The sequence below is a fragment of the Pseudonaja textilis genome, chromosome 15 (genome assembly GCF_049901715.1).
Source record: "Pseudonaja textilis isolate UNSWEBS1 chromosome 15, rPseTex1.2, whole genome shotgun sequence".
NCBI classification, from domain to species: domain Eukaryota; kingdom Metazoa; phylum Chordata; class Lepidosauria; order Squamata; family Elapidae; genus Pseudonaja; species Pseudonaja textilis.
In genome coordinates this window covers 4,555,080-4,576,326 of record NC_142004.1, presented here as the reverse complement: position 1 = coordinate 4,576,326, position 21,247 = coordinate 4,555,080, and the positions used below count along the sequence as shown (strand labels likewise).

The following is a 21,247-nucleotide window of genomic DNA, read 5'->3' as shown; positions in this document are numbered from 1 at the left end:
TGCCGCCGAGGCCAGCAGCGCCCTCCGTGACTTCGGCCCGGCCCGGCCCGGCCCGGGGTTGGGTGGGCGGAAGCTGAGCCCCCCCCGCAGGCCGAGCGGGGCTGCGCCCTCCAGACGTTCATGAACTCCCCTTCTTGCTTTCCCCACGAGGGAGGAAGGCCTGAGGATCTCCCAGCTCCCCTTCGGCTGCGGCCCGGCGCGCTTGGCTCCATGAAAAGCCATCCCGAAAAAAACGCGCCTGGCTTCCCAAAACCCGGGCCAGCCGTGGGTCGTAGAAGCGAAGCCTTTTGAGGTCAGCAGCCCCACCCCCGCCCCACCCAGGCCCCGTAAAAGAGGGTCGAGGAGTGGGGTTGCCGATAGCAGGCCGTCCAGGGAAACACCCCGAAGATGGAAGGGGAAAGAGACTTCTGATTGGGATGAGCGCCTTTTTGTATTGGAGATGGACGTTCAATTCCTTTTCTTCGGGGGAATAGACCTTTAGGAGAGCTAAAGTAGAAGAGGAGAGAGAGGGAGGGAGGGAGAGAATGAAAGAGGGAGAAAGAGGGAGAAAGAAAGAATGAAAGGGGGAGAGAGAGAGGGAATGAGAGGGAGAAAGAGAGAGGAGTGAAATGAGAAAGAGGGAGAGAGAATGAAAGAAGGGGAGAATGAAAGAGAGAAAGAAAGAATGAGAGAGGGGAATGAGAGAGGGAGAATGAAAGAGAGGGAGAGAGAATGAAAGAGGGAAAATGAAAGAGAGGGCAGAAAGAAAGAAAATGAAAGAGAGAAAGAGACAAGGAATGAGACAGAGGAAGAGAGGGAAAGAATGAAAGAGTGCGAGAGAGAAAGAAAGAGAATGAAAGAGGGAGAGGGAAGGAGAGAGGGAGAAAGAGAGGGGGGAAGAAAAGAGGGAGCTAAACTTCTTTAAAAGTCCCAGCAAAGCGAATTTAGAATTAAACTACCAGTTAAACCACCACTGAGCTCACCTACATCTTAAATCTTGTTTCAGAGTTTTATTCCTTCAAACAGATACTAAACGCCAAGACCTGGAGACTTTCTAGCGGTGCCACCTCTGAACGAGACTCCCTCTAAACGGCCGGACTACAGAGTTCATTCATCGTCCCCAGCGCTCTGCTCGTGCCCAGACGCTAAAAACCATGGGTTTTGAATCCCCCCCCCGCCCCCCAGCGCCGCCGGTTTGGGACCGCTTGCTCGGCGCCTGGTTTTGGATCACAATAAACGCGACTTTGCATTTTTTATTATTATTTTTTTACTGGTGCCAATATTATTTTAAAAGTCGAGGTTTCCTTTCTCCCAGGCTGTTGAAATAACTGTTGCAAGAAGCTTACTCAATCACAAAACACAACCCAGTTTAAAAAACAACAACAACACCATATATTCTGATTAGTTCTTTTATAGGAAGCTTGTACCAAACGAACAGGAACAGGCGTAGAGAAAAATCTCAGTTGATTTGAGGAAGCCAAGGAATATTTCTCTTTTCCTTAAGAAAATATTCCCTTGAGAGTTCTCTCTTTCTGTGTGTGTGTGTGAGAGAGAGAGAGAGAGAGAGGGAGGGAAGGAGGGGGAGAGAGAGAGAAAGTCGGAGGTTCATTCATTCATTGGGGGCCCGGCGCTTTTAATCTTTAGATTAGATAGAAATGTTTAGAAAGGGGACTCTGTATAGTTTCTGACTCTGGTAGTTCGATGCTTAATTAAAATCAGCTTTTGTATTCTGAGTTTTATCTGCCCCGCGCCAGACCTTCTCCTCTCTGTAGCTGGACCGTAAATCTTAGATCTGAAAAGGCAGCAGAGTGCTTTAAAAACAGCTACACGTTTTAAAGACTTTACAAAACAGGGGGAGGAGGGGAGGAAGCCAAACAAAAATTAATTCAGAAAAGTAAACCTTGGGGGATTTTTTCTTCTTTTTTCTGGGGGAAAGGGAAAGGGGAGGGGAAGGAAAGGAAAGGAAAGGAAAGGAAAGGAAAGGAAAGGAAGAGTTAATAAAGGACTCATGGAGAAAAGGAAGGAAGGAAAGAAGGAAGGAAAGAAAGAAAGAAAGAAAGAAAGAAAGAAAGAAAGAAAGAAAGAAAGAAAGAAAGAAAGAAAGAAAGAAAGGGAGGGAGGGAGAGGGAGAAAGAAAGAAAGAGAGAAAGAAAGAAAGAAAGAGGGAGAGGGAGAAAGAGAGAAAAAGAGAGAGAAAGAGAAAGAGAGAGAGAGAAAGAAAGAGTTAACAAAGGACTCATGGAGGAAAGAAAGAAAGAGAGAAAGAGAAAGAGAGAAAAGAGAGAAAAGAAAGAAAAGAGAAAGAAAAAAAAGAAAGAAAGAAAGAAAGAAAGAAAGAAAGAAAGAAAGAAAGAAAGAAAGAAAGAAAGATTCAACATGGAGGCTATTACAAAACTGTAGTATATCTCTTACAGAGAAGATACAAATGTTATAGGTTGTCATGTCCCCATGAGCCAAAATTTTCTCATTTTAGAAGAAAAAAGTAGCTGACGTTGATCCTCACCCAACATTCAAGCACCAAGGAAAAAGGTACAGGAAGAGGGGAGAAGTAGGAAAGAAAATAAAAGAAATAAGAAAGGTGATGGGTAGCAGGAAAAGAATGGCAAAGAAGCCCTCATTGGGCCCAGGAAGGTTAACTGACAAGATCTGAGTGCAACTGTTTCAAGAAACTGTAATTGACTCACCTCCGCCTGGGTGGTAAGTAACAAGAGGTTGTAAATAGCAAGTCCATCACCCCAAAACCTGAACGTCTCTCTCTTCCCCCGTCATCCACCCTGCTGCTTTTTCCCTGAAAGCAACATTTTCCCATCTAGGGGAAGACTCCTCTGAAAGGGTGGAAAATAAATCTCTCTCTATAAAAAATAAAAATCACAGGTTTAGGAAGACTGTCCTAAAGGAGATTTTGGCTTCGGGAGAGAAAGGAAGTCTTTACTTTTCTGCCTTGTATCTTTCCTTTCCTCCACTTCCTAGATCGGTGGGGGGAGGAGGGAGGTTGGAGGGGGAAGGGGGAGTGCTTTAGAATTGCAAAAAAAAAACACATTTGCTTGAGTTGGGCAGCTACGGAAACAAATAAATAAACACAAGGGAGGTGTCTCTTAAATGAAAGGCTGGTAGGGGAAAGAAAGGAGATGCAATGGGAGAAAAAAAAAAGAAAGAAATTGAATAAACAGACAAAAACAAAGCGGGGTGTCACTTAAATTGAAAGTCAGATAAGGGAAAGGCGGAGGTGTTCAAAGGGAGACGCTGCAAGGGAGACGTTTATTCAACAAGGCCGAAGGGTTGTAGGGTGTGAAGCGGACTATTAAGGGGGAATATTGGTAGCTCAGGGTTGAACTGTGGGGTCCTTGGTGCTCTCTGAACTTGGTGGTTTTCTTGCAGACATTTCATGACACAAACTAGCTAACATCATCGTGCTAGTTTCGGTAATGAAACATCTGCAAGAAAACCGGCAAGCTCAGAGAGCGACTAAGACCCCACAGAATAGAATGGAATGGAATGGAATGGAATGGAATAGAGTCGAGTCGAGTCGAATAGAATAGAATAGAATAGAATAGAATAGAATAGAATAGAATAGGATAGGATAGGATAGGATAGGATAGGATAGGATAGGATAGGATAGGATAGGATAGAAGGTAGAATAGAATAGAAAATATAGAATAGAATAGAATAGAATAGAATAGAATAGAATAGAATAGAATAGAATAGAATAGAATAGAATAGAATAGAATAGAATAGAATAGGTTTTATTGTCATTGCATTCCATGAATACAATGAAATTTGAAAGCTACTCCAGCACAGTGCCCCAAACACTACATCACAATCACGCTACAAAGTAAATCATCATCATCATCATCATCATCATCATCATCATCACCATCATCATCACCATCATCATCATCAACCTCCTCTCCACAACCTCCTCTCCTTTCTAGCACTAATGATTTTACCTAGTTGGGTAATGAAATGTCTGCAAAAAAAACAAAAAAAACACTAAGGTCAGAGTGGGCAAAGGTCTTCCTCCTTCTCCCACTCCCATTCCCCTTCCTCCCTCCTCCTCTCTGCAAACCCTACTTCCTTCCACCACTGATGATATTACCTGGTCGGGTAATGAAACGTCTGCAAGAAAACTACCAAGCTCAAAGAGCACCAAGGACCCCACAGTCCTCCTCCTCCTCCTCCTCCTCCTCCTCCTCCTCCTCCTCCTCTTCTCTCTTTTCCTCCACTCCTCAAACCCCCTCCCTTCTAGCATTGATAATGTTACCTAGTTGGGTAATGAAACATCTGCAAGACAACCACCAAGCTCAGGAAGCACCAAGTCACCTCACCTTAGATACTTTCTGAGGGCTCTTATGAGATTTAGGAAGAAAGAAAAATTATCCTGCACCCTTATATGGAGTTTTAGAGCATAATTTTGTTTGCATGGGATTTGCGATTAGCTCCAGTATAAGGAAACAAGCAAACACCGTCCTCATTTTTCTTTTTGACCTATCACGCTGGCTTTGATCAGGGAGAAAATGCCAGTTTCACTGCAATCCTTCTAAAATCATTGGCTTGAAAAGACTTCCTCTCTGCACGCTTACTTGGCAATCTCAACTGAGCTGGATTTCCAGAAAATATATTGGAGAGGGGTGAGATATAATTCATCTTAGACGCAATTTTTTTTCTTTTCAAAGCCTTCGGTGGTTCACGTGTGTTTGTAAGGCACACAGCTTGGTGGAAAGATGAATATGGATGAAGTTCACAAACAACCATTTATATTATAGTTCACTTTTTACAGTCCCTCAGATAAGAAATATGAAGAGTCCAAGTGTTTGGGCTAGGAGTATTCTTTCAAAGCAATGCATTTTAGCAGGAATGCATAGGATTTGATCTGGGAGATATGGATGAACACCACATCTGTGAATGTTGGATCATTTATGAACATCAAGAGATTGAACAACTTTCTGAAATGGTATAGGGTTTCCCGCCTAAGCAGGGGTTGGACTAGAAGACCTCCAAGGTCCCTTCCAACTCTGTTATTCTATTCTATTCCATAACAGAGTGAAGGGGCAATGAAAGAGAAGGAAGACAAAAGAATTTAAGAAGAGCGGGGAAACGACTGATGGCCCAAAAGACCCACCAGTGACTTTAATCCTCAATACTATAAGGATAGAGGCCTTTCTATTAAAAAAAAAAAGCTTCTTTGGTTAGGAGAACTCAAGGAATTCTCATAACTCACATTCATGGACAGGGAGTCTCTTTCGGTCTCCAAGGATCTCACCTAAGGATGCCGAAGGCCACAGGTGGGTTGATGTACATCTATTTTGTGTGAAGGAAGATTGGAAGTTTTCTTTCTGATAGACTCCTTCTTGGTGAGCTTCCAGTCTTCATATCTTCCCTAGCCATCTGTCTTCAACAGTCATAATCATAAAGGTCTTTGAAGATGAAAGAAATTGATCCAGGAGGGGTCACAGGGAGCGCTGAAGCTGCAGGTTGGGGATCTGTGAAGAACAGCCTCCTAGATGACTCAAATCCCTGGTTTTCCTCCAACGAACAGGCTGTTCTGATGAGACTTCAGGCTTCTCTTAGCTGAGGGAGAGAGCAGAGGCAACCTCACCACAAAGAGCTGGCAATACCAAGCAAATTTGGGCCAATTAAAAACAAGAAATTAAAGACTATGAAGAGAATAGAAGAGAATATTCATAGTTCGGGGTTGAACAGTGGGGCCTTGGTGCTCTCTGAGCCGGGTGGTTTCCTTGCAGACGTTTCATTGCCCAATTATGTAACACCCTCACTGGAAACTGATGAGGTTACCTAGTTTGGTAATGAAACGTCTGCAAGGAAACCGAAGACCCTGACTCCATCAAAGATTCAGACCTGTTTCAGCTTGGAGAACAGACCAAATGGATGGAGCCATTGGGCTGGCAAGTTGTTGGTGAGACAACAGAGTTAATGTGTTTGTGTAGCCACCAGGAGTTGAATCAACTTCACAGAAGGTCAGGCAGACTTATAAGATCCCACATGGGAGTGCTCATCAATTTCTCCCAAATTTGTTCTGTTCTGTTCTGTTCTGTTCTGTTCTGCCCTGCTCTACTCTACTCCACTTTAAGACTTGTGGACTTAACTAGGAAGTCCTAAAGTTGCCACGGTTGGAGACCTCTGCTTCTACTCTACTCTACTCTACTCTACTCTACTCTACTCTACTCTACTCTACTCTACTCTACTCTACTCTACTCTACTCTACTCTACTCTATTCCCTATTCTACTCTACTCTACCCTACTCTTCTCTTCTCTATTCTATTCCCTATTCTACTCTATTCTATTCCCTATTTTACTCTACTCTATTCTATTCCCTATTTTACTCTACTCTATTCTATTCCCTATTCTACTCTACTCATTTATTTTATCGAATGTATCAAATTTGTGTGTCACTCATTCTAGGAACTTAGTGAAGCAAAGTCTAACCATTATTGGATAAACTGTGGAAGTCAACCTTAGCATTTTTTTTTTTTACCTTCAAGGCTAAATTCTCAGAAAAATGGAGGATGGGAACCAGCTATTCTTTTGTTGACTAATTGGTAGAATTCCAAAAAGAAAATCCCAATATACATATATGTTAAACCATTTCCGTACCATTTCCAAGGGTTGAAAAAAAGGCGAATTCTGTCCCACCAAAGTTATGAAACAATAAACCCATAGGTTGTAGAACAGCACAAGATTCTTTAGCCTTTTCTATTGTAGAATAACATAGTGACATTAGGAAAATTCATTAACTACAATGGCTGGTTGGATATACAGCACTAAGCTATGTTTTACTTTAATGATAGCCAAGTTGTTATTGGCATTGGAGCCAAAACTAAACAAACCAATTATAGCTTCCAGTTGAGGGACTCCATTAAGTCTTTGAGAAATTTACCAGGCGTTCTGTTCCAAACATGTAACCAGGCCCAGGATGAAGAATTTAAAGCTAAGCTTGCATTAAATTATATTAAATTGATTAAATACAGCTGATCATTTCCCCGTGACTTTAATAGTTCCCTATTTAGTGTCAGTATTTGGTCCAAACCCCAAGTAATTTTAGGCCTCGTGAATCTTAAAAACGCTACACCGTGCTCAAATATGTGCCTTTAAGAAATCCAATCTATTTTTGCTTAAGAAAGTGGTTCAGCTGATGTTTAAGGAACAGAAGCAAGTAAATTAGTGTGTAATATATGGGCTAGAGAGTTGGTGAGACAGTTTGACTCCTAATTTGGAAACAGATTCATCTCTGCACATTTCAGGAGAATCACTGGCCCATCTGTGCAACCTCACTTCCAGGAGAAAGTCCTGCCTTCTTTCAAAAGCCTACGGTTTCATTTCCTGGTGTCATTAATGCAAGGTGTATTTGCACATTTGGCTCTAAAGAGTCACCCTAAATCTGCGCTTCTCTTTGTCAGTCTGTACAGATTCACATCCCCAGGAAATGAGACCAACAGGAATTGTGGGAGTTGAAATCCAACCCTTTTGGCACACCCAAGGATGGAGAAGGCCCTTCCTATGATTGAAATAGTTGATTGAGTAATGGCAAGCACAGGTCTTTTCTTCAGAGTTATCTCCATGGGGCTAAGAGGGACATCCATCTCTCTGATGCCAGCAGGACATGTTCGGGGGGTGGTGGTTCTATGTCCTGATGAAGGGGGGACAAACTGTAGTTCTCTAGATGTTAGTGAATGGCAATTCCAAACATCCATCACCTTTGGCCATAATGGCTGAGGCAGTTGGGAGCGGTAGTTCTACAAAGTCATTATGTTCCCCACCTCCAGCCTCAGGCTTATTTTGAAACTGTGAGAACATCCTCAACGTTCTTTTACTCCTCTTGAAAGACCTAAACTGTACCTCCTCTGGTTCAGTTCAACTGCTTCATCTCCTTCCTTTGAAGTGACTTTGATTTCCAACATGACTCTCAAATATTGGAAGACTGCTATCATGTCACTCTACCGTCCTTTTTTTTTTTTTGATGAAACTAGACCTAACCCAGTTCTGGCAACTGTTCTTCGTATGTTTTAGCCTCCATTTTCCCAATCCTCTTTCTGACTTTTCTCTGCGTTCTTTCTAGAATCTCAACATCTTCTTTATATTATGGTGAGCAAAACTGGAATGAGTAGTGGAGAAGGTTTGAGACTAGATATGGCAAAGATTCGACGAGGTTCAACTTCATTTTCAGCCGGAGCCAAAAAACCACTTGCGGATTGTTTTATTGAGACCAGCTCCCTCTCAGAGTTGTTACTGTGGGAGGATGTGTGTTGCCCACGGGGAGTTCTCGGCTTACAACAGTTTGCTTAATTGCAAACTGGAAAAAGTGACTTATGACCATGTTTCAAGACATAAATCTAGGAAAGAAATACATCGGTTGGGCAATTACTTTTTCCAGCTTGATTTTTTGTGGTCTTTCGGAGATCGCCTCAGCATCCTAAGAGTGGGGTGGGGTTTTTTCCTTGGGCTTGTTTGTTTGTTTTGATGCTCAAGTCATGGATCATTCATGGAACCTGCAATTCCTTTTAGAGGGGATTAGTTTTAGCTATGTAAAAGGCAAAATCCAAGGAGGTGGACAAGAAAAAGAGATCCCTTGCTAAAGAAAAGAAGGGATGATCACTTTGGAGTCAACTAAGAAAGTGGACATGGTTAACGAATAGTCAAGTAGGCTGGATTATTTCAAACCAAAGTACTTAGTCGATGGTAGTATCTTTATAGAGTAATTCTTCAAATATTCCCAACAACACCCATACCCAATATGTATTATTAGGAGCAATGATGGGAACTGAAGTCCAGGACATTTGGAGGCCATCAAATCGTAGCATTTTTTTAGAGACGGGTTTTCCTTCTTCCACCATCAGGCCCTTCTGTTTGTTCTCAAATGTTGCTTATCTCCAGAAGTTGTGGGTGCTCCAACACTGGAGGTTTTTAATAAGAGATTGGACAACAGCTTGTCTGCAGTGTTTCCTGTCTGGGGGTTGAACTACTAGAAGCGGGTTGGACTACTAGAAGAACTCCAAGGAAGGGTCCAACTCTGCCATTCTGTTCTGTTCTGTACTCCACCGGAGTTCTTGGTCAAGAGAGGGAGGGATGGGCCCGCTCATCTAGAGACCTTCTGGGTGATCCAACTCCTTGACCAACATCTTCACCACTACAGCACATGCAAGGCTAGCAGGGAATTGGGACGTTTTCACAGCTACATCCCATCGGAATGGAGATAAGGCGTTGCTTGCGTAGGGCATTAATGGCCCTGGTCAGTTGACCCAATTAAAGACCTATTTCCTATCTTCACAGGAGGATTAAGCTGAGTTGTTATTGTTTGGTTGGGTAGCTGATGGAAAGTCAATCCTTTGGCTTAGCTTATGAGCCAACATTTTCTGTGTGGTCAGAATAGCAGCTACTTCACCCACCAAATCTTGCATGTACTATGGAGGGGTCTTTGGTGCTCTCTGAGCTTGGTGATTTTCTTGCAGGTGCTAGGAATGGGGGGAGGAGGTGAAGGAGAAGGAAGGAAGGCCTAAAGAGTAAACATCTGAAGAATGGTTGTAGGATTTGTGTGTGGCTAGTCGAGAGAAAAGAAGGGCTGGGGTGACATGATAGCAGTATTCCAACATTTGAGGGGCTGTCCCAAAGAGGAGGGGGCCAACTTATTTTCCAAAGCACCAGAAAGCAAGACAAGAAACTATGGATGGAAAGGGCAACAGATTGCTTCAAGGAGAGAAGCAATCTGGAATTAAAGAGAAAGTTCCAAACAATGAGGACAATTAACCAGTGGAACAGCTTGCCACCAGAAGTTGTGGCTGCTCCATCACGGGAGGCTTTTAAGAAGAGATTGGACAGCCATTTGTCTGAAATGGTAAGCAGGCGGCTGGACTAGAAGACCTCCAAGGTCCTTTCCAGTTCTATTCTGACTTGAATAATACTAATAAAAGATGTCAGGCCAAATGGCAGGACTGAAGCAAGCCTCACCCCTTTGTGTGACTGCGTGTGAGATTCACGTGCAAGAAGGACTTCATTTGAATCACCACATTCCATTTGCCCTCCTGCCAATTTTGACACACACCCACGCTCCATGGCTCCTGCTGGCTCTCTCATCATGGTGGCACCCAAGTCTGCTTTTTAACTATATTTAACATCATGATGAAAGGTGTCTGCACCTTTGTGTGCAGCTGAGGAAGGCCAAAACTCCCTTTGGGTGCAACTTAAGAGTTATGGGGAAATTTACTAACAGTGAGAACAATTAACCAGTGGAATGGCTTGCCTCTAGAAATTGTGGGTGCTGCATCACTCGAGGTCTTTTTTTAAAAAAAAGAATAGACAGCCATGTGTCTGGAATGGTATAGAATTTCCTGCCTAAGCAGTGGGTTGGACTAAAAGACCTCTTAAGGTCCCTTCCAACTCTGTTATTCTGTTATGACTTTATGGGCACCAAACCAACACGCAAGATGTGTTGTATGGGGCGGGGGGAAACCACTGGGATCAACATTGTTAGAGGAAGACTGAGAAGCAAGTAAGTAGCACCCTACTGCCATATTTTCAAAGCTGAAATTCAACCTTGTTATTCCTTGCCTGAAGGGCGAGTCTGGTAAACAAGCAGACAGACGCATACTTTGTCTTTCTTGCAATAGATCCTGAGAAGTCCTGCTTTGCTGTTTGGGAGTGGATTCTTCTCATTCATCCGCTCTCACTCTCATTTTTTTCCCACTTTTTTTTTTAATCCCAAGCTGTCATGAAATCTTTGGAATTTAGGGAGGAAGAGGGAGGGAGGGAGAGAACATAGACAGACAGACAAGACAGACAGACGTGAATAGATGATAGGCAGACAGATGATAGTTAGATATAGATAGATTTGTAGAAGATAGACAGACAGACAGACAGACAGATGGCAGGCAGGCAGGCAGGCATACACTGAAGAAAGAGAGGAAAGAGGGGGAGAGGTAGGAGAGAGAAGAACAGGGAGAGGGAGAGGGAGGAGGGAGAGAGGATAGATAGATAGATAGATAGATAGATAGATAGATAGATAGATAGATAGATAGATTAGATAGAGAAGATAGATAAAGAAGATAGATAGATATGTAGAAGATAGATAGATAGATAGATAGATAGATAGATAGATAGATAGATAGATAGACAGACAGACATGAATAGATGATAGGCAGACAGATGATAATTAGATATAGATAATTATGTAGAAGATAATGATAGATAGATAGATAGATAGATAGATAGATAGATAGATAGATAGATAGAAGCCAAGAGAGGTAGAGAGATGCTAGACAGACAAGATAGATAGATAGATAGATAGATAGATAGATAGATAGATAGATAGATAGATAGATAGATAGATAGATAGATAGATAGATGACAGACAGATACGAATAGATGATAGGCAGACAGATGATACTTAAATATAGTTATGTAGTAGATAGATAGATAGATAGATAGATAGATAGATAGATAGATAGATAGATAGATAGATAGATAGATAGATAGCAGGCAGGCAGGCACTGGAGAGAGAGGGAGAAACAGAGAGGAGGGTGGGGACAATAAATTCCCTACAGGAATAACCCTTAATGGACAAAAGCAAAAGCATTTGAATGCTTGGAATACTTGAAAGAAAAGCCCATCGCCATAACAAAGCCCCTAACAGATGTGGGGAAAACTTAGCTACTCCTTGCAGGCCTGTTTTTTTTTTTAAATCATAGCAACCCTCCATTGAATTCCCCCCCTCCCCCGTGACTATATATGGCAAAGATGGCTCGAAAGCGATTGGCATGGTTTCTAAGGAAGAGTGCTCCAAGGCAAATCCCTCTGAGGTAGGTTGGGGCTGAGTTTCTTCCCCCACCCCACCCAAAAATAAATAAATAAATAAATAGGAAGGCCTGTGGCTTACAGACTGTCCTTGGAGCAGATGTAGAAGTCATAAGGTTGGCTAGCAGGGGTGAGAATTTTCTGCTAAAATGATGCATTATTAGAGCAACGGTCTTCCCCTGTAATGATGTATGGCCGTGAGAGTTATGGATTCTAAGAATGGCTAATCGAAAGAGAATCGATGCCTTTGAACTGTGGTGTTGGGTGTGAATTACTGCATATACCCTGGACAGCTAGAGTAACTAACAGAGAGGTGTTAAATCGTGTAAAACCAGGCACGTCCCTAGAAGCTAAAAATCACAAGACAACATCTGATTTACTTGTTATGCGTGTGAATTCACTGGAGAAGGCAATGATGCTAGGAATGTCCCAAAGGTGTTTCCCCCGCCCCCCCCACCCCAGAGGCAAGTGGACTTCCTTGTTTTTCTTTGAAGACCTTTCTGCTTCTCATCCAAGAAGCTTCTACAGTTCTGGCAGAACGGTGGGGAAATGGCCGTTCCACCAGAACTGAAGAAGCTTCTTGGATGGGAAGCGAAACAACTTCAAAGAAACACCAGAGTTGCCAGTTGGCCAGTTGTTTTTGCTTGAAGGCGTTTCGCTTCTCATCCAAGAAGCTTCTTCAGTTCCGGTGGAACGCTGGGGAAATGGCCATTCTGCCAGAACTGAAGAAGCTTCTTGGATGGGAAGTGAAATGTCTTCAAAAGAAAAAAACTGGAAAGTCCATTGCCAATTGTCCAGTTGTTTTTGCTTGAAGACGTTTCACTTCTCATCCAAGAAGCTTCTTCAGTTCTGGTGGAACAGTGAAGGTGAAGGCAAACCATTTTCACTGATGAATTGCCCTCCCTGGTAGGAAATTCCTCCTTAGTTCTAGGTTGCTTTTCTCCTTGATTAGTTTCCATCCGTTGTTTCTTCTCCTGCCTTCTGGTGCTTTGGAGAATAAGTTGACCCCCCCACCCTTTCTTTGGGACAGCCCCTCAAATACTGAAACACTATCATGTCACCCCTGGTCCTTCTTTTCTCCAGATTGGCCATCCTCAATTCATCCCATCGTTCTTCATAATATATGGATAGTTAGAATTCTTTTATTGGCCAATTCTTTTACTGTGATTGGACACACAAGGAATTTGTCTTTGGTGCAAATGCTCTCAGTGTACGTAAAAGAAAAGAGACATTCGTCAAGAGTCAAGAATCATCAGGTACAACACTTAATAATAGACTTAGGGTATAATACGAATTAGAATAGTATAGTACAGAATAGAAATATAGAATAGAATAGAATAGAACATAGAATAGAACATAGCATAGCATAGCATAGCATAGCATAGCATAGCATAGAATAGAACTGAATTCTTTATTGGCCAAGTGTGACTGGACACACAAGGAATTTGTCTTTGGTGCAGATGCTCTCAGTGCACATAAAAGACATACATTCGTCAAGAGTCAAGAATCATCAGGTACAACACTTCGTGATAGCCATAGGGTACAATACTATGGTTTAGTCTCCAGGCCCTTAATCGCCTTCTCTCATCTTCTCGCTTTCCTCCTTCCTTTCATGCTCCCCCCACCCCCACCCGCCCCTTACCCTTCTTTAAATATGCAGGCCAAGGCTCCTCCGTTAAGTCTACCTCCCCTCTCTCCCTCCTCCCCAGCCGGCCGGGCTAAGGCTAGCGAGGAGTTGCAAGCGCTGGCCAATATTTAACTTATATGGCTGAGCCGGCGGCTTTCTCCCCCCCGCGCCTTTTCTTTCTTTCTTTTTTTTTCTTTTCCCCTTCCTTCGCGCTCGCTCTGTTTGCTCGCGAATTAATCATCCAGCGCGCAGTCGGCGCCAGGATAGATTTATCCTAAGCGGGGACCGCGGGGAGGGTGGGTGGGTGGGTGAGGGGGGTGAAAAGGGCCCGGCGAGGAGGAGGGGACGCCAAGCCGCTTTCGCACCTTTCCCGCTTTTGATCCGAGATTAGCGCACAGCCTCCCCTCCAAAAGCGGCTCGGTCTCCGGGGGGCTTAGCTCCAGAGGACATTCCCGCCAGGGCGGAAGTTTACACACCGCGAGCCAAGGCAGGCTCCTCGGAGGCCTAACTCGGGAACCACGGCCGGGGCCCGTGGAGAGCGAGAGGAGGAGAGGAGGAGGAGACGGCGGGGTGTAAGCTGGGGAAACAAAAAAACTTCCCGTTGGGAATGAGAGTCGAGGACTCGTCCCCAACCGGGTGCCCTCCAGCGGCGCCTGGCTCTTGCCACCTCTCCTACCCCCACCCTACCCCACCCCGCCTTGGAGGGCTGTTAAGCCCCTCCAAATAAGTCACCTTTGCTGGACTCGGCGCTCTTCCGACTTTTTTTTTTCTTTTTAATGAAATAAAGCCACCCGCCGAGCGTGGAGGGAGTCCTGGCTTCCCACGCGCATTTTTTTTGGTGTGTGTGTGTGTGAGAGAGAGAGAGAGAGAGAGAGATTTCTTTGGACTTTCTCCAGACTTCCCTAGGCTTCCTTGAATAGATCCGAGGTCTCCAAACTTGGTCACTTTAAAGACTTGTGGACTTCAACTCTCAAGGGTTCTTCAGCCAGCATAGTTTACTCTCTTGTAATCCCTTCCTCTGCAATCTCTCTCCCCTTTAGGAGATTAAAAGAGAGGGGGCGGGGGGAAAGCAGGCATGGCTGGCTGGGGAATTCTGGGAGTTGAAGTCCACAAGTCTTAAAGTGGCCAAGTTTGGGGACCCCTGCTTTTAGATCATAAGTCCGCGATGCGATGATTTCCACCAGCCTCTTTGAAAAGAGACAGTATTTCCTTTCTTTTTTTAAATATTACTTTCCCTGAAAGGAGCGCATCCTTTTCCTTTCTTCTTTCCTTAAAGCTTCGCACAGAAGGGTAGGCGGTTTGGGGTGGGGTGGGGGAGGAAAGACGCGTTTACGGTCTCTCGCGCCGTCGGAGCCTTCCCTAAATCTAGATTTGTAATTTAGGAGAAGGGTTTCGCTTCTGCCGAGAGAAAGTGAACTGAGAGCAGCGGGGCAGGGGGGGGGGGGGGGCGATGCTGAATCCTCCCGCATCGGGGTTGAAATCCCTAAGGTGGTCTATTGTTCATGGGCAAAAGGGGTTCACTAGTTTGTTGGGGCTGGAGAGGGGAAATCGATGGAAAGTGAAGCGAACTTTGTGGTATTGGTGCCGGAGCCAAGGCCTGGACAGGAGTGAAAGGAAGGGAAGGAAGAAAAAAGGAAAGAACCTGAGAGAGAGAGAAAAGAGGAGAGAGAAGAAAAGATAAGAGAATAGAGGAAAAGGAGGAGGGAAGGAAGAAAAAAGTGAAGGAAAGAGGGATATGAGAAGGGAAAAGGGAACGGAAAAGGAAGGATATGAAAAAGGGATAAATAGGAAGGAAGGAGGGAGGGAAGGAGGGAGAGAGGGAGGGAGGGAGGGAGGACAAGAAAAGGGGGGGAAAGAGGAGGACGCCCAGTTAAATGCCCAGTTCATTCAAAGGCCTCTGGGTCTCTTGAGGAAACTGCCCTCAAAATCTACACCTTGAGCCACCCATCTGCCCCTTCACACAATACCACAGTCCTCTCGCTTGAGACCCCAGAAGCCCACTAGGGTAGCACCTGCTTAGTTCTTAACCAGACCATTTCTCCGGAATAGGAGTTCCCAAAACACACACACACACACACACACCCAAAAAAGTCCCTAACAAATCCTTTTCCACTTACAGCCTGGAAAACAGCCTGAACTTCGCAGCCATTAGAGACCCAGCTCTCTTCCGGGTCAACTTTATAAAAAGCTTTTAGGGTCGTGAAGGGTATTTTCGGAGAAGGAGCCCCCCCCCCCAATCTTGGGTCCCGCCAGCAAGGAGACCCCCCTCAACCCCGTTTCAAGGGTGTGAAACGAATTAGAATTAGAAGCCCATTAATCACATGGGGGGGGGACTGTTGAGGAATGCCCCACGTTTTTCCTTCCCTTCGTGGCCCAGTGATTTCAAGCGAAGAAAAAAATATAGACACCGAGATGGGATGCAGAGAGAGAGAGAGAGAGAGAGAGACTGTGACGTGTGTGTGTGTGAATGAGAGAAGGGAGGGAGAGAGAAAAGAGAGGGAGAGGAGAGAGAAAGAGGCAAAGAGAGAGAAGAGAGAGAGAGGGAAATAGTGTGGTGTGGAGAGAGAGAGAGACAGACAGGAGAGAAAGAAGGGAGGGAGGAAAAAGAGAGAAAGAGAAGGCAGAGAAAGAGGCAAAGAGAGAAAGAAAAAGTGTGGTGTGCAGAAAGAGAAAGAGAAAGGGAGGAGAAAGAGAAAGAGAAGAGAGAAAGAGAAGACAGAAAGAGAGAGGGGTAAAGAGAGAGAGAAGGGAGGGAGGGAGAAAGAGAAGAGAGAAAGAGGCAAAGAGAGAGAAGAGAGAGACAGGGAAATAGTGTGGTGTGGAGAGAGAGAAAGAGAGAGACAGACAGGAGAGAAAGGAGGGAGGGAGGAAAAAGAGAGAAAGAGAAGGCAGAGAAAGAGGCAAAGAGAGAAAGAAAAAGTGTGGTGTGCAGAAAGAGAAAGAGAAAGGGGGGAGAAAGAGAAAGAGAAGAGAGAAAGAGAGAGGGGTAAAGAGAGAGAGAAAGAGAAGAGAGAAAGAGAAAAGAGAGAGAAGAGAAAGAGAGAGATAGAGAGACGCGGGGGGCGGGGGTTGTAGTGTTCTGGATCGCTGGGTCTGTAATGTCAAGTCGTCGGCAACAACATCCAGTCTAGTCTTAATTGTCTGCGCGAGTTTGTTTGTCTGGCCCCGCGGCTTCTTTCAAGGCGACCGGGAGGGAAGGGGAGATATTTTGGGGGTGGAAATGATCCTCGGGGCTGGTTTCCTGCACGGCTTTCAGCCCCCTGGCGCCGAAGAGCTCTTAGCCTTCGCTTCGAAAAATGCAGTGTTAGGAAAGCTAATCGCGTTAGATGTTCCGCTCCAATCTTGACCACATTTGCGCCGCCGCCAAAGCCGGCCTCTCGTTTCTCCCTCCAACAAATACAAACGGCCTGAGTGTCTCCAAACACACAAATCCCTTTTATCTCTTTCAGGAGTGGAGGAGGGCGGGGGTGGGAAGGAGAGAGAGAGAGAGAGAGAGAGACAGAGAGAGAGAGAGAGAGAGAGGGAGAGAGAGAGAGAGACAGACAGACAGAGATAGACAGAGAGATAGACAGAGATAGAGGGAGAGGCAGAGAGACACAGACAGAGAGAGAGAGAGAGAGAGAGAGGGAGAGAGAGAGAGAGACAGACAGACAGAGATAGACAGAGAGATAGACAGAGATAGAGGGAGAGGCAGAGAGACACAGAGAGACAGAGAGAGAGAGAGAGAGAGAGGGAGAGAGAGAGAGAGACAGACAGACAGAGATAGACAGAGAGATAGACAGAGATAGAGGGAGAGGCAGAGAGACACAGAGAGACAGAGAGAGAGAGAGAGAGAGAGAGGGAGAGAGAGAGAGAGACAGACAGACAGAGATAGACAGAGAGATAGACAGAGATAGAGGGAGAGGCAGAGAGACACAGACAGACAGACAGACAGACAGAGAGAAAAAGACAGAGACAGAGAAGTACAGAGAGAGGTCATGTGTGTGTGTGTGTGCGCACGCACATGCTCAGAGCACAACTGGCCGTTGTTCCGCAACTAACAAGGCCTTTTAAATAATAGTAATAATAATAATAATAATAATAATAACAATAATAATAACAACAACAATAACAAAAATAATAATAACAATAACAACAATAATAATAATAACAATAATGATAATATTGATGATCATTGTCATCATCGATTCTGCGCCTATTTTAGGAGGCCAGCTTTTCATTTGGGAGTCGTCTTCTTCTTCTAGGGTTCCTTCCTCCCTGAATTTCTCCCCCCATCTTATGTATCATTCTGTGGATCTCTGTTTAAAAAAAATAATCAAACCAGGGCTGGGTTCAATACCTGATGTGGCTTCATTAACGCTTGTGTGTGGTGTGTGCGTGTGTTGCGCACAACTGTCTGTGGAAACCCTCCCGCAATTCCCAGCTTCAGACCGACAACCCTCTCCAGCCCTTAACCAAGATTATCGAGAAACAAACTTGGTTTGCCCTTGAAAAGGCAGCTGGTAGGCCTTTCATGGGTCTGATTAGACCCGGAGTGTGCAGGGAAAACGTGTATGTGTGCGCGTGTGCGTCTGTGTGTGTGTGTGTGTATGTGATGTAAACCTATTTTTCCATACATTTGTGTTTCTATTTCCTTTTCTTTCTTTGTTTCTATTTCTTTTTCTTTTTCTCTGTCTTTCTTTCTTTCTTTCTTTCTTTCTTTCTTTCTTTCTTTCTTTCTTTCTTTCTTTCTTTCTTTCTTTCTCTGAGTGGCGCGTCGTTGGGCGGGCCTGAAGAATGCCCCTCCATCACCTCCCGCCCCTCCCCACAAAATAAATAAGACGCCGCTGGAGTTCAGGATCCCAAAGTGTCTATTTGACCCGAAGCGCAGCCAGCTAAGGAGGTTTGCGCGGCGCTTCTTCTGAGCTAATCCTGCTGGCGGGGGGGTCCCACACCGACAACTCCCGACCAAGGGGGCGTGACGAAGCCAGGTTTCCCACTGTCAGATTCGGCTCTCCCACAGACCTTCCCACCCACGCGAAACCAGGGGGACAGAAGCTACTGCTTCGGGTTTCCCCTGGCGCCCTCCCCGGCCTCACTTTTCGAGACCACCGCCCGCCCCCCGTCCCCTCTCCACGCGCCCCAGAAGAACCCCCCAAACAGCCGGGGTCTCCGGTACAGCCCCGAGCCCACAACAGCGAGAGGGCTGGGCAAGGGGGTTGCAACCCGGTTCGCCGCATACCAGGCGGGTGGGGGAAGGAACGGGGGTTTGGCGACGGGGGAGAAGGAGAGCCGCAGACACACGCGCGCAAACCCGCCTCCCCTTTGCTTCCTCCCCCTAGACAGGCTCGGCCCTCCTCCTACGGGGTAGCTGAGACTCCAAGCCAGCCTCTTCCCGAGACGGCGGTTCACACACTCCGAGGTCTGACAAATCCTCCCAAGCAGCGGAGGAAAGGCAGGAGGGGGCGTGGGCGGATTGGGGAGAAGGGGGAGGAGGCTCCTTCGATGCGCGCGGCCGCGCGCGCGCGCGCACACACACACACACACCGCAGAGGTGTTTTAAACAACACTGAAAAGCGGGCAGGGCGAAGGAAGGCGAAGACACCAGGCCTAGTGTGGGTTAGCAAGAAGTGGGGTGAAAGTGGGAGAGAGAAAAAGCAAATAATAATAATAATAATAATAATAATAATAATAATAATAATAATAATAATAATAATAATAATAATAATAATAATAATAATTGAAAGACGCGCTTCATCCGTCGGCAGGGCTCCCGCGTTGCAGGGGTCCCAACGGGGGAGGGGGGAGGCCAGGTATGCGCTAGGAAGGAGGGGGACTGGACTGAAACCAGACCGGTGTGGAGGAAGGGGATCCGGGAGAGGTGAGCCAGGCAGAAGCCCGTCCGGTCTCTAAAAACGCACAGCCATCCTTGTTGGGGTGCCTGGAGAGGTCTCCAGCTGCGGAACCCCGAATCCGTCCCCATTCGTGGGGGAGGGGGGGGTCGCCGCCCTCAACGGACATTTACACACGCGCAGGCGGCTGGGCGTGCTATGTAAACATTGCGCTGGTTTGGCGCATTTGAACCACACACGCGCCCACGCACAACTTCCATTCTCTCTCTCTTTCTCCCTCTCTTTCTCTCTCCCCCCTCTCTCTTTCTCTCATCACTTTCTCTCCTCCCCCTCTCTTTCTCTCATCACTCTTTCTTTTCTCCCTCTCTCTCTCTCTCTCTCTCACACTAGCGAGCTTTCTTCTCCTCCCTCTGGATGCCCTCCGGGCAATCTGTACTACAATTCCCATCCTCCCCACTTCCTTCGACCGACGCCTACTTCTCCTCTCCCCACGGAATGCAACCGGTCCTAATTCCCAACTTCGGATCTGCGACGCCCACCATCACCCCCGCCCCGCCCCCCAGGACTGCGCTGGAGGGGATGGGTGTTGTAGTCCGCGAGAGGACTTTTAGGGCACCCAGAAGGCGGAAGGCCGAGGGTCGAAGGCAGCTCATTGGCTTCCAAGAGAGCGCCTGCACCTTCCAGGGATGGTGAAGCCCCCATCCTCACCCACCCACTCCAAAATACTCACAAGGAAGGAGGGCTCGGGAGAGGAACGAGGCTGGGGAGCGGGCGTTCCTCCGGCCGCACTCTGGCTGAATCAGGGGAAGGAGCGCGGCGCGTGTGTGTTTGTGCAACTGGGGTGGATGGAGGAGGAGGGGGGAGAGAGACGAGACGAGACGGGGCTGCTTGAAACCCAACACAGGCGGCTTCCTCGGTCTTTTATAGACCGCCCTCGTCGGAGGGGGAGAGCGACGTAGGCACAAACGCGCGTGGAAGCCAGGCAGGAAAGGGAGCGCTGCCCGTCGGGGTAGGTTGGTTGGTTGGTTGGGCAGGCACACGCACGTGTGTGTGTGTGTGTGTGCGTGCCGGGGAAGCCGGGAGCAGCTCGCCCCGCCCCACGTGCCCTTCCACCTTTTACGACCCTCGCCGAGACACGCGCGCCTTCACTCCCTCCTCCTCCTCCTCCTCCTTCGCTTCCCTAGCCAAAGAAAGAGGCCGGGAGAAGTCACTCAGGCGTCCCGAGCTGAAATCTGGGCCAGGGAAGGGCGAAGAAAGAGAAAGGGAGGGGAGTGTCTTACTCCCTTTCCTCCTCCTCCTCCTCCTCCTCCTCTTCCCTCCTCCTCCTCCTCCTCCTCCTCCTCTTCCCTCCTCCTCCTCCTCTTCCCTCCTCCCTTTCGTTTCCTGGTTCGTTGGAGCCAGCCAAGCCCCCTCTGCGAAAGCCCCCTAGAGGCGTCCATCCTTGTTCCCCCCTCCCCAAACACACTTGCCTGTCTGCCTCTCCAATGTCCCCCCACAGCCCCCACCCCACTTCCGCGGCTGCTTCTCCAGCCGCCACTCCCCTCCCCTTCCTCCCCCCACTCCGTCCCTGGTGACAGATCCTCTGGGCCCGGAGCAGTAAGGATGGAGCTTGGCCGTTTCCGACACCTTCTTTTTATAACTCGGGTGCCGTCCCCCTCCGCACGACCTGTCAAGAACCACGCCTCTGGAGCCACCCAATTGGTCCGAAAGCGTCAAAGGGCCAATCAAGGCGCCCGCCGCCCCGCTCGGCAGCCCCGCGAAGGCCACCATACAACCCGGCGCAGCGAAGCGGCAGGGCTTAGAGAGGCTCACACCCGCGCGCAGCACGCCCGCCCTGCCACACCGGCGCACTCTCTCTCTCTCTCTCTCTCTTACACACACCCACCCACCCACACACACACCCCGCCAGCAGAGCGCGCGCTCGCTCGCTTTCCCTCCCTCCCTCCCTCCCTCCCATCCATCCACACTCGCGAACGCGCGCGCACCTTTCTTCCCTCCCCTCCCTCCC

General features: G+C 46.9%; 1 long non-coding RNA gene across 1 annotated transcript in view; it reads right to left on the bottom strand.

The window, feature by feature from the left end:
* LOC148124634 (uncharacterized) overlaps positions 1-20,040 on the bottom strand; it is a 135,604-nt gene extending 115,564 nt beyond the window's left edge. The window contains exons 1-2 of the long non-coding RNA XR_015739612.1: positions 19,970-20,040; positions 5,198-5,547 (exon numbers count right to left, since the gene is read on the bottom strand). This is a non-coding gene — a long non-coding RNA (uncharacterized LOC148124634). The remainder of the gene's footprint in view (positions 1-5,197; positions 5,548-19,969) is intronic.
* Between the last annotated feature and the right edge of the window lie 1,207 nt (positions 20,041-21,247).